This window comes from Mustela putorius, unplaced genomic scaffold (assembly GCF_011764305.1).
Source record: "Mustela putorius furo isolate JIRA1106 unplaced genomic scaffold, ASM1176430v1.1 tig00003858_pilon_pilon_pilon, whole genome shotgun sequence".
Classification (NCBI taxonomy): Eukaryota; Metazoa; Chordata; class Mammalia; order Carnivora; family Mustelidae; genus Mustela; species Mustela putorius.
The window spans coordinates 18,657,751-18,672,747 of NW_025422010.1; positions in this window are offsets into that span (position 1 = coordinate 18,657,751).

A 14,997-nucleotide genomic window follows, 5' to 3' on the forward strand; every position below is an offset into this window, starting at 1 on the left:
TTTCCTTGGTGCTGCCTCTAAATGCTGGTATTCCTCAGGACTGGGTGTTGGGTTCACTCATCTTGTCTTTTCTCATCTGCTCTGTTCTTTCTTCTCCTTTTCCCTCCCCCTCCCCTTGTCTCTCTGTTCCAATATTGATCTGCCTACTTGGTATTGTTATATTGGTGTCTCATGGACATTTCAAACGACATCTCAAAATCTGAGTACAGGGGCACCTGGGTGGCTCAGTGTGTGTTAAGCCTCTGCCTTCAGCTCAGGTAATGATCTCAGGGTCTTGGGATTGAGCCCCGCATTGGGCTGTCTGCTCAGGGGGAAGTCTGCTGCTCCCCACTGCGCGCTTGCCCCTTTGCCCCCTTGTGATCTCTGTCTGTGAAATAAATAAATAAAATCTTAAAAAAAAAAAAAAAGCTGAGTACAGATGGCCCTCTACAAATCTGCTCCTACCAGTCACTGGTAGGAGTGTAGAGGTACAGCCTCTACATGCCTGGGTTCTTCAGGGCATCTCTGGACTATTCCTGCTCTTTAAACTCTGGTATCACGTATCTTACAGACATTAGAGACTCAACACACCCTAAACCAGCCTACTGATTGCCATCCTTTCTGCCATCACTCTGCTCTTAAGCATCTTCAAAATAAAATATATTTTGACGTTTCTTTTTTACAGCAGACTCCATGCCCAGCGTGGTGCCCAATGCAGGGCCTGAACTCACAACCCTGAGCTGAAATCAAGAGTCCAACACTCAACTGACCGAGCCACCCAGGTACCCCAAAACAAAACATATCTTAAAACAGACGTACACAAGAAGGATGGCAGAAGGAAGGGAGGGAAGGCAGAAAAGGAGGGAGAAAGGTAAGAAGAAATCCAAGCCTTCTGGTTCTGCTCACAGCCACCTACTGTGCTCCTAAAGTCAGAAGCTGGTGGTAAGTTTTGACTTCTCCCTTTCCTTTATCTCTTACATCAAATTCATGCAAGAAAAAAGTCACCTCCACTTCTGGCCATGATGGAGTAACAAGGAGTAGATTCACCCTTCTATCTTACAGACTGAAAAACTGGGCAAAATATATGAAGTGATTTTCAGGGAATTGGACAAATGGTGGATTGGGTAGGAGGCGATGCAGGACAGTGGTCCCTGGGCAGAGGGAGACGATGTGAGCCCTACAGTTGATTTGTCAAGCATGTTAATATTTTACCCATTTTTGTGCACATGGGTTGTCTGTCTGCATCCACTAGAATATGAACTCCAGGAAGGGCAGGGCCTTGGCTGTCGAGCTGAGCATCTAATCCAGTGCCTAACCCATTGTAAGCACTCAGTAAATTTTCTGGACGGGATAAATAAAGGAGTGAATCCTTGCTAACATCTGTTTCCCTCACTAGCCAAGTTCTTTCTTTTCTCTTTTTAAATTACATCTCAAATCCACTGTTACGCTGATCCTCAACACTATGAGATCTCCCCCTGGACAAACACTGTACCTTCTTAGGTAGTTTCCTTACTTCTACTCTTGCCTTTCTACAATCACTTCCCCCAAATTGGTTATTTAAAAGGTAAACTTTAGGGGCACCTGGATGGCTCAGTCGGTTAAGCCCCTGACTCTTGATTTTGGCTCAGGTCATGATCTCAGGGTCATGGGCTCAAGCCCTGCCTCGGGCTCAGTGCTCAGCGCAGAGTCTGCTTGTCCCTCTCCCTCTGCACCACCCCCGCCCCCCATGCATGTTCTCTCATTCTCCCTCAAATAAATAAATAAAATCTTTTTGAAAAAATAAATTTCATCCTGTCACTTTATATTAAAACATAGCAATGATTTCTGCACTTGGAATAATCCAGACTCCTTAAAAGGGGTAGGCAGCCACTGCCTGTCTACTCCTCTCCTCCTCACACCTCCAGTTGCCTAATTCAGTAGCCCCTGGCACCCATGATGCACAACTTGAAAACCAGTAACCTAGATGCTCACTGGTGTTCTTTCAGCTCTAGGTGCTGTGCGATGATGCTTAGACTTATTTGCCACAATCTAAGTTACCCATTAAACCATAACTGACAAAAGTTACCTCTAAGATTAGCAGTTCTAAGCATAGTGACAAGTACGAATAGATTGAGAGTGTGTCTGGGTGACCATGGGAAAATGAGGGTTGGGCCGTAAGAATTGATCAGTGTTAGTCTGGTACCCTCGAAGAGAAAGGAACATCTCATTCTATTTTTTTTTTAAGGTTTTTTAAAAAAAATTTATTTATTTGACACACAGAGAGAGATCACAAGTAGGCAGAGCAGCAGGCAGAGAGAGGGGGGAAGCAGGCTTCCCACTGAGCAGAGAGCCAGATGTAGGGCTTGATCCCAGGACCCTGAGATCATGACCTGAGCTGAAGGCAGAGGCTTAACCCCCTGAGTCACCCAGGCTCCCCAGAATAACTCATTCTAAATACTGGTCTTGGTTTTTCAAGCATAGCAATCATGGAAGGCAAATTTCCTAGACTACCAGAGCTTTCTGTAAATATCACGTGACAAAACACAAACACCTTTGCTTTGGTCCCATATTGACAAGAGAATGGTTTGCTTTGTTGTTTGGCTTCTAGAGTGGACTTACCCCAAACACAATGCCCCGTTTAAATGCATGCCCTTGCTTTTTGGGTTGGTTTTCTCTTTCTCTGTAATATAACATATTGTTCTCCAAGCTTATAAATTAGCCTCTTGCGAGTTTAATTAGTGTGAATCAGTTTACCAGCCATCAGATCATGCAGAGTGAACAGATAAAAGGGTTTCTGTGATTCTGCCAATGTAAGGGCTAGAACAGGAACATCTCAGCTCCCTTTAATGAAGAAATGAGGAGTGTCACAGAGATACAGAGCATTGGGTCAAGAAAGCTCAAAAGGAGGCCCCAGTCCCAAGCCAGGGTCATGCAGAAGGAATGGAGAGGAGACAGAAATAATTATAATAGTAGCCAGTATAATTGATATGACCCATTTCATGTACACAGAGGGACAAATAAGATCACATTTCATCTGTTTTTGAAATTAATGCCTTCTCTACTCCCCACATGCCTAGAGAAACAGGAAGTCCCCTCCGTTTTTCTAAGCCCCCCTTCTCCCCCTTATGTGGGAGTCCTCTTGTTTGTACCCATCACCTTATGCTGGACACAGAACCCAGGGGACCCTTCAGGCTGGAGGAGCCACCTTGGTGAGTTCCAAGAACACTTCACTGATGTTGGTTTTGTTCCCAAAGACAAGCTTTGTCTAGGTTTCTGTTTTGGGTCAGTGCTGCAGGCCCACAGTTACTCATTGGAGGGTAAAGAGACTCAACTCCCCTCAGACCTGCCCTCCCCCTGGCATGAACAGAGCTGTCCCCACCCTCAGCACACACACAGACTCCCACCACAAACTGGTCTTTTGCCAACATCCTACTTTTAAAATCCACTATTTCACTGGTTCCTAGGTGCTAGTCATCTGGAGAGGGCTGGCTTGGGACCGGCTCCAGCCTCCATGACCACGTGGACCGTGAGTGGCCGTGAGTGGCCACTACTCTGAGGTCATTAACTTGTTCCCTTCCAGAGCCAAGAACAGCCTGCCCAGGAGACACGTTCCTACTTCCACTTTTAGAGCCACAGGAAGCAAATTTCTGGAAGATTGCCAATACCTTTTGTCCCCAATTTCACCCTCAGGCATTCAGAAATGTTGAGATCTAGTTTCATAACACCCTGCTACACATTCAGAATAATTTAAAAAGTAGATATTTGTGTTCCTTGTTTTTGGAGAGTGTGTGTATGAGAGAGAGAGAGAGAGAGAGAGAGAGAATGAATGTGCCTGCTCCTTAAGCATACCAGGGGGAGAGGCTGCTGTGGGGATCCATGCAGACCCAGGGACCCAGTGGATGGGAGTAAGGGGGAGAGGGCTAGTGGATATGCAGGGGTGCCGTGCACAGAGCCAGGAAGCTCAGCAAGAGAACCTCCTTGGGGAGAGAGGCGAGTCCATGTGGTGTAGTAGTGAAGAACGTGGTTTCTGGAGGCAGACTGAAGAGCAGGGTTCAGAAACCTGTCCCTCTGATGAAGCTGTGTGACCTCAGTTTCTTTACGGGTGAAAAGGGGCTGCTGCTGCTGGTGGTGGTGGTGACCAGGATGATAGAGTACAGGAGGTAAGGTCCATAAAGGTGGTAGCTGTTGTCATCATTTGCCCCATGTGTGCAAAAATAGAAATGTGTTATTTTTTTCCTAAAAGCTTCTCTATCCTCTGTGACCTTGTGAATTGAGTATTCCCAAGAGTGGAAAGAACCGGAAGTAGTGGTTTAGGCTTCATGAGGGAGTTTTCTCCTGCTAATGCCAGTGAGCTAGCTAGCTCTGGCCTTTTGGGGTCTGGGTGGCTGATGGGGGTGAGATGGGGAGTGTACAGTGACCTGGATTGTGGGGAGGGCAAGAAGGGGAGCCACAGAGGCAGAGGGAAGTGGGGCATGGAGAAGGAGGAAGAAAGACTTTCCTCAAGGGAGAAAATTCGAGAAGAGAGAGATTGAAAGTATTTTAGCACTTGGCTCTATGGTGAATGACACAACACACCTTCCACAGACCCTCGAGAAACCATCAAGAACAATGACATTATTGAGATCTGAGGCTTTTTTTGGTTTTGTTTTATTTATTATTTTTTTTCAAAACAGACCCCATTATAGTTCAGGTACCCATGTAAAGAGACTTTGAGACTCTAAATTCTGTCCATCAGTTCTGCTTGTCTTTATGTATGTTTCTCTTCTAAAATAATTAATTTAGCAAGATCACCCCCCCCACGCTGTTTCGCCACATTCTAAAAATATCCAGGGTTTCTGCTTGATCTTATCTTCCACTAGTTTACTGTTATGATGTAAGCACATCTCGCATTTCGTTTGCACGTGTGGATGAGGCTCTTACTGGCAGTCTGATTGTCACGCATTTTCGTTAACAGTTCCTTAGGCACTCTGGAGTAGCTGCTCTCCGGCTCGGAGGACTTTTGTTCTGTCAGCCTTGTCTAGAACATTCTGGGTATTTAATAACTCCCATTAGTGTACTTCCAAACCGAATCTGGGAGGCAGAGTTTCCCTAAAGACTCCATTTAGTCTCTTTTGACTTTCATCTTCAATCAGATCGTTTGCAGCGTGATCAAAAGGGGTCGGCAGGCTTGTAGCCCAACTTCCTTAATCTCTTACCCCTGTGTTTGAAGCTCCCTGAATGGCCTTTTTGCTGCCCAATTTCTGGTTTACACCTGACCTTCAAACTCTGTGTTTTTTTATTCCTTTTAATATATATATATATATATATATATATATATATATATATATATATAAACAAAACAGATATAAACAAAACCAGAGGTGGTTTTTGTTTGTTTGTTTTTAACAGTTAGTGGTTATATGGATTTTTTTTTTTTTTTTAAAAAGAAAACCCTGTTTTTTTTATTCATGGCCAATACTTTTCTTGGGTTTCTAGTAATGTTTTAGCAAATAACCTGGCTTTCTCGATTAATTTCCCTTTATATAATTCTTTTATGATTCCTCCCCCCAACTGTGTACTCCTTGTGGGTTGGCCACACTTCCCTTTTTAAAGTTGGGTAACTGCATGATGGATTTTTTGAGTTTCCTTCAGAATGTGGAACTAAATTGTGTTGTAACAGCTATTACGTAGTGATTCCTATGAAAATACTTTTTTGCTGAGGTCTTACCTAGCACTCAAAGCCATGACCACGACGGCTCCTTTGTGAATTCTAAGGGGCAATTCTTCATTTGATCCCCAGACTGTGCCTCCCCTTGTATGATAAACTGAGGTCTGCAATTTTCTTGTTCTGCTTAATCTTGTGGGTTTTTTTTTTCACTTTTATGTACCATTTTTAGTTTCATCTTGCAGATTCTTGGTTTATGATAAAGCCCCACTAGCAACAGAGTCATGATTTAACTGTGAAATTTCTCCCTAGAATAATCCAGCTGTACTTTCTCAGCTCCGGAAGAATCTTCCAGGGTTGCTGTTGATTTTGTGCCCTCAGTACAAGGTCTTCGGGGCAACACGGTGCATCCTTCTCCACACTGGTAACTGGGCAGCACTTAGTGCGTTGCTGACCTTTTTCTCCTAATGATTGCTTCACAAAGGGCTGAATCCTCTGCTTCTGTTTTGTGTTTCTAAGCAGAAGGTGCTGTTTGCCTGTTTGCATCACTTTCCCCAAGCCCCACTGGGTCATTTGTCCACTGAGGTGCCTTGATTACTTTATGTCCTCTTCCCCCACCAAACATTAAGCTAAAATTCATGTTCATTCACATTGATTGGATTTACCCTAATATTTACTTTGAAAGGACCTGGTCAGCTTTCTAGTGCCGGAAGCCTCATGTCAGTTGGGTTTAGGCTGAGCCTGTCCTGCCTTTAGAAGTCCTAGTTCTCCTAAAGATAACTGTTATTCGTTGGGCAATTATCAGGGACTTACCCAGATAGATGTTTATCACTCTTTCAAGTAAATGTTATCTGTGGCTGGTATGGTGGCTCCATTAGGATCCAAGCTCCTGTGTTCCTGGGTCACCGTCCTCAACATGAGGCTTTTACACTGAGGTCTTTGTTGGCTTCTCTAACATCTCAGCCATCCCACTCCACATCAGTGACCAGGAGTAGAAAAGACACAAGAATAGAGTAGCCTCCCTTCTGTTAAGGACACTTTCTGAAGTTATATGTGCTACTTCCTCTTAAATCCATTGTCTAGAATTTAGATGGATATACCTCTGTAGCCATGGAGGTTAAGAAATACGGTTTTTATTTTAGGTGGCCACGTGCCCTGCTAACATTTAGAAATTGTTGCTGAGCAAGAAGGGATGATTTGGTACTAGAGATCAACTAGAAATCTCTGATGTATACCAGAATTCCAAAGAAATTCCCAACTTCCTCCCTTTTTTTATAATGTCCTTTCAACAACCAAGTTTTGGGAACTATTTATTATTTTATTTGTTTCATTTTATTATTTATTTCATTTTATTATTTCATTTTATTTTTTATTTAATGTTATTTCATTTTACTTCATTATTTTATTTTATACTTATTTTATTTTATTTTACTTTATATTATTATTTCCCAGCTGCTTTGAGACATAATTGACATCTAATATTGTGTAAGCTCAAGGTGTCTTATGTATTGATCTGATACACTTTATATGGCAAAATGATTACAATAGTGTTAGCTAGTACCTCCATCATGCCACATAATTAGTATTTTCCTTCTTTTTGTTGAGAAAACATTTAAGATTTATTGTTAGCAACTTCCAAGTGTATAAAACAGTGTTATTAATTATAATCACTGAGCTATACATAGATCCTAAGAATTTACTCATCCTATAACTAGAAGTTTATAACCTTTGACCAACATCTTCCCATTTCTCCTACTCCTCACCCCTCCCTGGTAGCAAGCACTCCACTTCTGTTTCTGTGAGTCTGGCGTTTTTTTAGATTCCACCTGTAAGTGACATTTTACAGTATTTTTTTTTCTTCTTCTGTCTGACTTACTTCACTTTACATTATGCCCTTAAGGTCCATCCATGTCATTGTAAATGGCAGGATTTCCTTCTTTTTCGTGGTTGATTAATATTCCATCATCTCTATCATCTGTCTATCTACCTGTCTATCGCACATCTTCTTTATCCATACACCTTTGCACAGACACTTAGGTTGCTTCCTAGTCTTGGCTATTGTAATAATACTGCAGTGAATGTAGGAGTGCAGATATTCTTCAAGATCCTGTCTTTATCTTCTTTGGATATATACCCAGAAGGGGGATTACTGTCTGGGAACTATTTAATTCTACAATCTTGCTTTTGGGAACATAATTCTCTTAGCAAGAACTTACCTGTCTTTCCATTGGCTGTCCCGCACCACTTACAGTACTGAGTCATGCCACCTTGGTTCAGGCACTGAAGGTCCCACTTTTCTAGTAAACTAGAGGCTCATGAGTTTGAGAAAAGAGTCTACTTTTTTTTTTTTTAATTTTTTTAAAAGATTTTATTTATTTATTTGTCAGAGAGAGAGCAAGCAAGAGCAAGCACAGGCAGACAGAGTGGAAGGCAGAGTCAGAGGGAGAAGCAGACTCCCTGCGGAGCTAGGAGCCCGATGTGGGACTCGATCCCAGGATGCTGGGATCATGACCTGAGCCGAAGGCAGCTGCTTAACCAACTGAGCCACCCAGGTGTCCCAAGAGTCTACTTTTGATGGGATCAAAGGCTGAAGTCTTGATGCCAAGTATTTTTTTTTTTCATGTTAATTCGTACATTTCTAATTTCTGGATCTCCAGTTCACTTCTGTTTACCACAATTTTCTCCTAAATCCTCTGCCCATGGGTGGGGAGGTTTTGCTCATTCTTTTACCTTTCCCTCCCATTTGTTCCTGGCAGATCTTCATGTTTACATTCATTTCACATACAGACATCTCTTTTTTCCCGAAATGTGCATGCTCTACTTTTCACCAGGTTTTTAACATCTTTCCTGGTGTCTACCTTCCTCTGGGTGGAGTGTCTCTTTCTCTGGATTTCGGCATCTGTTCGCACCTCTTTCTGCTTGCTAAGGAAGTCAGGTAGAAGTTTACGTGATACCTAAAAGACCAATTAGCTGTCTTATACCAGCTACACTTACTCAAGACCCATTGTGATTTCGAGCCCTGATTGCCTCCCCTAGTAAAATATGTTTTGATTACATGTAGTGCTGTTCTGCTATTTTGTTATAAATGAAAACATGATCTGGCAGCTACGTACTATTTTGATGTGTATGCTCAAAATCCCCCCAACTTCGTGAATTTCAAGGCTATCTGAAACTAAAGCCAACAAGAATATTAACCTTAATTTTAACCATGTGTCTTAGAATTAGAAATTAAAGAGAAATCTCCATCATGACTAAGTTGGTAATAAATACTACAAGATTTATCGTAAAGGATGCTTTATACGCTTCATTAATTCCTCTTGCTTAGTGCCACCGCCATGCCCTGGTCCCAGGCTTTTCATTCATCCCTCTCCTTCACTCCTTATATGCAGTCATTCGCAATCATCTTTCCTTTCTCTGCAGAATCTCTTTGATTTGCCCCATGTCTCAGTTTCAGTGCCACCTCTCAGAGCCAAGTCCCTATCAAGTCCCATATAAACTATGGATAGCAGCTTCTTCACTGGTTTCTTCACTTTTAATTTATCCCATACAATGCTGCCAGATTCATCGTGGCTTTCATCATCTCTTGCCTCTGATTAGGACCCTTCACTGTTGCCTTATTTCTGATCACTTCAAGTCTGGGCTCCTTAGATTGTTAACAATGAGTCTTGCTCGGTAAGTCACATTTTTCTATTTTCTTCCACAGAGTAACCCACTATGTATGTCCTTCTACAACAACCTGGCTTTCTTCCCATCCTCATCTCTTTTACCCATGTTTCTGTCTTCACATCTTTGCCTACGCTCTACCCTCCCTAGAGAACCTCCTCTCCTCTGCTTCCCTGATCCACATGATGCCTTTTCTTCAGTATCCCAAAGACTGCCCATTCCCACTCATTCTGTAGTGATCTGTCCTTTATATGTACTATTTCTGACTATGATATGTGTTTCTTTAATTCTACCAATGAATTGAAGATTGCTTTAAGGTTGTTTTATATTTGTCTTACTGGTATACCTCTTCAACCGGTCTATTTTTGTCTGTTTTTTGTTCCTAGATGGGTCTAGCTGGATGTAATTTAGTATTTAATTTTATTAAGTCCACAAAATCAGAACCACCTAAGACTCAACACATTTATTTCACATGTTTTGCTGTAATGGTCTCCTACTTGTTTTTGGATTGGTTAGGGTTTGAATCTTTCATTTCATTTGTAAAATTCTACATCGTTCTTCAATATGCCTTCGTTTCTTATCTTTATGGCCTTGTAATTTCCATACTTAAGTGAAATAGTTATGAGATGTAGATCACAGACTAAGCCCATGGGGAATGATACTAAAGGAAAGGAACATAGAAAATAAAAATGCCCTTACTGAGATCTGTGGCTATCCTCACTGGATTTAATTCACAAAACATTTTAATATCTTCAAATACACTTCTTTAGAACAAAGGATAGCTATCTGTTTGAATTTGTTCCCACCCTGACTGAGCTATTTATAATTGATTCATGTAGTCTGTTTCCCATGATACTGGATAAAATATCATGTATCCTAAGATCCATGATAAGATACTGTGTATAGCCAAACAAAAATAGTCAGTCTAAGACAAGCTAAAAGGAAGAAACTGCCAGGAAAGATGAGCTACCTTAAAACTGTGGCTCTCAAAAACTGTTTGTCTCAGCAAGAAACTAGGCCTTGAAATGGAAAGGCTCAAGTCAGCTGTTGAAGACTGGAAGTTCGGGCTGGTGTGATGGTGAGAATTGAGGCCTAAATATGGTGGTCCTAAGAATGAATGCTGGAAACACAAAGGCACATGCTGAGGGGCCCAAGGATTGTTTGGGCAGAGTTTCATATTCATCTGCTCTGATAGGGCCAGGAACCATATTTGGTCTTCCTTGTCTGCTGAGGTTGACCATTTGTCAGTGAACTAACAGGCAATAACCAAACTCATTCAGGTGGCAGACGACTTGAAGTCATGGCACTCTCTGCAGAACATAGAACAGTGTAGCAGAGCCTGAGTAGATGCTTGCCAGTCCTACATCTTCTTCCTATCTTCCTTGTAGTTAAGCTGGAGCCATACAGTTAGTTCTGGCTAATGGAATTTGTGTAAAAGTGATGTCTTCCACCCCTGGGCTTGGCCCCCCACCCCTGAGGAGATCTTTGGCTTGCTTTTTTCTCTTTGCATGCTGACTAGTCAGATGAAAAAAATTCAGCAGGAGCTTTGAATGTAGAGTATGGTAGAGCCACAAGATGGAAGGAACCTAGGTCCTGGAGTCACTGTGTAGATTGCCACCCACATAATATCGTTATTAAGCAGTGAAATGAATCCAAAATCTACTTTGATTGATTTAAGCCCCTGAGGTTTGGTATTGTTTGTTAACATTATTAGCTTGACTAACCATAAATAGTGATGTCTTTAATTCATCTCAAGATTTAGAATAGTTTTACTTAAAAAAAATTACCTGTTTAAGAAAAAATTCTTAAAGCTACCAAATTTAATTCAGTTTAATAAATAGTTGATGAATTACTACCCATGTGCCAATAATAATAATAATATTTATGTAGTATACTGGGAATAACATGGTGGGCAAGGCAGAATATTTTACTAGGGAGGCAGATAAAAAAATCTACAAGTGAATAAACAGTATCTTTATGAGTACCATGAAGAAAATAAGCCACAGTAACGACCTGAAAGAGAGTGACTGGTTGGAGCCTAGCTTAGATGGGTGACCAGGGAGCTTTTCTCTTTTAGAAGGGGACACTTAAGTTAAAACTTGGGTGGAGAAAAGGCACCAGGCCATGTGGTTATCCAGGGAACAGCTATGTACACAGAAGTTAAAGCATGTGCAGAATCCCTGGGGCAGGAACAAACTTAGTGTGTGCAAGGCAGTGGAAGACTTGTGTGACCGAAGCTTCATGAGCAAGGACTGAGTGATAGTGCCAGGTTGTGTATGGATTTTGACCTGGGTTACAAGTTTTTGCTTTATTCGAAGAGCATTAATGGGTTTCAAACAAAGGGACTGATTTGTGTTTTATTAGCTATCACTGGCTGCAATTTGGAGAATGGGTTTTAGAGAGAAAACAGGGAGGACAATCAGGCCCGGAAGCAGTAGTCCCAGCAAGATATGATGGCAGCTTAAACTAGGATAGAATTGGATGTATTTGGGATTGAGATGAAAGAATGATTTTTTTCTGATGGATTGAACATGAGGAGTTGGGGAGAAAGAGGAATAAATATTTCTTAAGAATTTAACAAATATTGATATAACACTGCTATGTGCCAGGCATTCTTCTAGGCTCAGACAACAGAGTAGTGAACAAAACAGGTCAAGTCCCTGCTTTCCTAAACCTTACACTCTTTAAAAAATGATTTTATTTATTTATTTGTTTTTGAGAGAGAGCGAGAGTGCACGTGAGCCAGTGGTGTCAGAGATAGGGGCAGAAGGAGAAGTAGGCTCCTTGCTGAGTGGGGAGCCTGATGTGGGACTCAGTCCCAGGACCCTGGGATCATGACCTGAGCCGAAGGTAGACATTTAACCAACTGAACCACACAGGCACCCCTAAACCTTACACCCTAGTGGAAAGGAACAGATGATAATAACACATGTCAGGTGGGTATAGTGAAGTAAAGCAAAGCATTGTGAGGGGATAAAGAGTAACAGGAATGGCCAGTTTAGGTAAGATAATCAGGGGAGTCCTCTTCAATTGGATGATATTTGAGCAAAGAAGTGAGGAAGTAAACCATGGGGATAACTGAGTCAAGGGTGCTCCAGGAAGAGGAAACAGTGAGTGAGGCCCTGGGGTGGAGACACACATGGCATGTTGGAGGGCAGCGGTAGGCACTGTGGCAAGAGAGGAGTGAACAGAGAGGAAATGGGAGGAGACGAGGTCATAGAGGGGTAGGTGGATGGGCAAATCATGGGTAAGATCAGGACTTAGATTCAGTTTTGAGATGGAAAGCCATTGGAGAATTTTGAATAGAGGAACAGAAATAGGGAGACCAGCTAGTCTTGGGGAGATATGATGATTTTATTTTAGCCACTGGTTGGATGTTGATCCCATTCTTCTTCTGCAGCTGCTTCTTTTTTTTTTTTTTTTGGTCTTTTAGTAGGCTCCATGCCCAGTGTGGAACCCAATGTGGGGCTTGAACTCACAACGCTGAGATCAAGACCTGAGCTGGAATCAAGAGTTGGACACTTAACCAACTGAACCATCCAGGTGCCCCAATATTGGATGTCATTATCAAGAAGGGGAAGACAGAAAGAAATACGGGAGCAGAAATCAAAGTTCTGTTCAGTACAGATTAAACTTGAAATGCCTATTAGACATACAATTAAAGATATCAAGTAGATAGGTGGATATTTGAGTCCAGAACTGAGGAGAGGGATCAGGACCAGAGGTGGACATTTGGAGTTGTGAGCCTTGGTATGGTTTTCAAGGTCTCAGGACTAGAAGGAATCACCCAGATGGAGAAAAGAGCCAAGGTGTGGCTCTGGGGCTCTCCTCCTTACAGAAAGTAGCCCAGAGGGGAGGGAGATTGAGAAGGAGTGGCCTATGAGGTTGGATGAGAATCAGAAGAGTTTAGTGTTACAGAAGCCAAGATAAGAAAGTGTTCCAGATGAGAGAGTTCAACTGTGTCAAGTGCTGCCAAGAGTTAAGAAGGAGGAAGACAGAAAAGTGGCCCTTGGATTTGACAACATGGAGTCAGTCCCTGGTGACTGCCAGGTAGGAGCGAGTTCAGGAGATGTGGTGCACACAGGACAATGAACAACTGTCAAGACAAATTTTGCAGGAAGGAAAACAGAGAAATGTGACAATAACTGGAGGGACATGCAGTTTCAATGGGTCCAACTTTCCTTTTCCTCAGTTGATGTGATCTGTCAAAGATGTTAGGAGCTAGGAGAAGGCATCGCCTTGCACCGTGTTCGACCACTTTGTACAAAACTAATGGCTTCATGTGTTCTTTCTTTCACGTATATTTGCATTTTAAGAGGAGGAACTTTATGTTAGATGTAGTAGATAGTCTAATGTATATTGGGTATCCAGAGTGAATGAGTATTCTAGCTAGGGCTAGCCGTGTGTGTGTGTGTGTGTGTGTGTGTGTGTGTGTTTGTACGTACATGCATTGTCTTCAATCTGGTGAGCTGGAAATCTTCCTGACAATCTGTTAGGCATCAGGGATTTTTATCTCCAGATGGGTGCCCCATTTTTCTTTTTGATAACCTCTTACTAATGAAGAGCCAGGGATGGGAGTTCCATTTACAAATGGTGAATCATTAGAAACAGATTTGTAGGTGGAGAAGGCTTGTCCGGCAGCAGAGCCTCACTCCTGAGGCATGCCATCAGCTCTTTGCACAAATGGGCCCTGAAGCAGATCCCTGGGAGGGGAGACAACTCATGACACATGTGCCCTCCCACACCACTGCTCTAACCGCAAGCCTTCATCAGAAAGCCTGAGGCCAAGAGGACAAGTGCTCCATTTAGAGTTCACCTTCTAAGTCCCTGCCCCACCTCTCTTTCCTTCCTTCCTTTACAGCAATCCGGGAGACTGAACATTTCTACCCCCTCCTTTTTTAAAGATTCTATTTATTTGAGAGAGAGAGAGAAAGAGACCATGGGGGGAAGAGGCAGAGGGAGAGGGAGAAACAGGTGCTCAACTGAGTGCAGAGCCAAAGCAGGACTTGATCCCAGGACCCTGGGATCATGACCTGAGCTGAAGGCAGCTGCTTAACTGACTGAGCCACCCAGGTGCCCTGAGACTGAACATTTCTTTGTGTTGGTCTGCAGTTGCTAAGCTGTGGCCTGCTCTTCAGCTCCCTTGGCCTGCCTCTGAGCTTCTTTCCAGCTTGGCCTTGAGACAGCTCTCAGAGCATCCTGCTCTTAGTTCTCTGGCCAGTCTGCGAGTGGATTTGCTCCTGCTCTGAAACAGAGTACTGTTATGTAACTCAGAGAGTGGAGACACCTCCAGGACCTCTAGGCCTTCAGAACCACAGTGGAAGGCAGGCCGGGCAAGTGGACTTTGGACAAGAAAGAAGATGCGCATTCTAGAATCGATCATTGGAGTCTACCTTCCCATATCCCAGCCCCTCATCCCTATGACATTTTAACAGATTATTTCATTATGCTCACTTCCTTCTCCTAAATGCCCATGACTTGGTCTTGCTTCCTTGTTCCTTTGCATTTGACATCCAGAAGGGTCTGGAACTTCAGCCATCCATGTACCTACTTTGTGATTTTTTTTTGGCCATATGTATGTGCCACCAGTGCTGTTTTTTTACGTAAGTTTTTCTTTAAATCAACTCATCATTTTACTTAAATATCTATTTCTTTTTTTAGAAAGGCAGAGGTAGAGCATGGGCAAGCAGGAGAAGGGGCAGAGGAAAAAGGAGAGCATCTAAGGCAGGTTC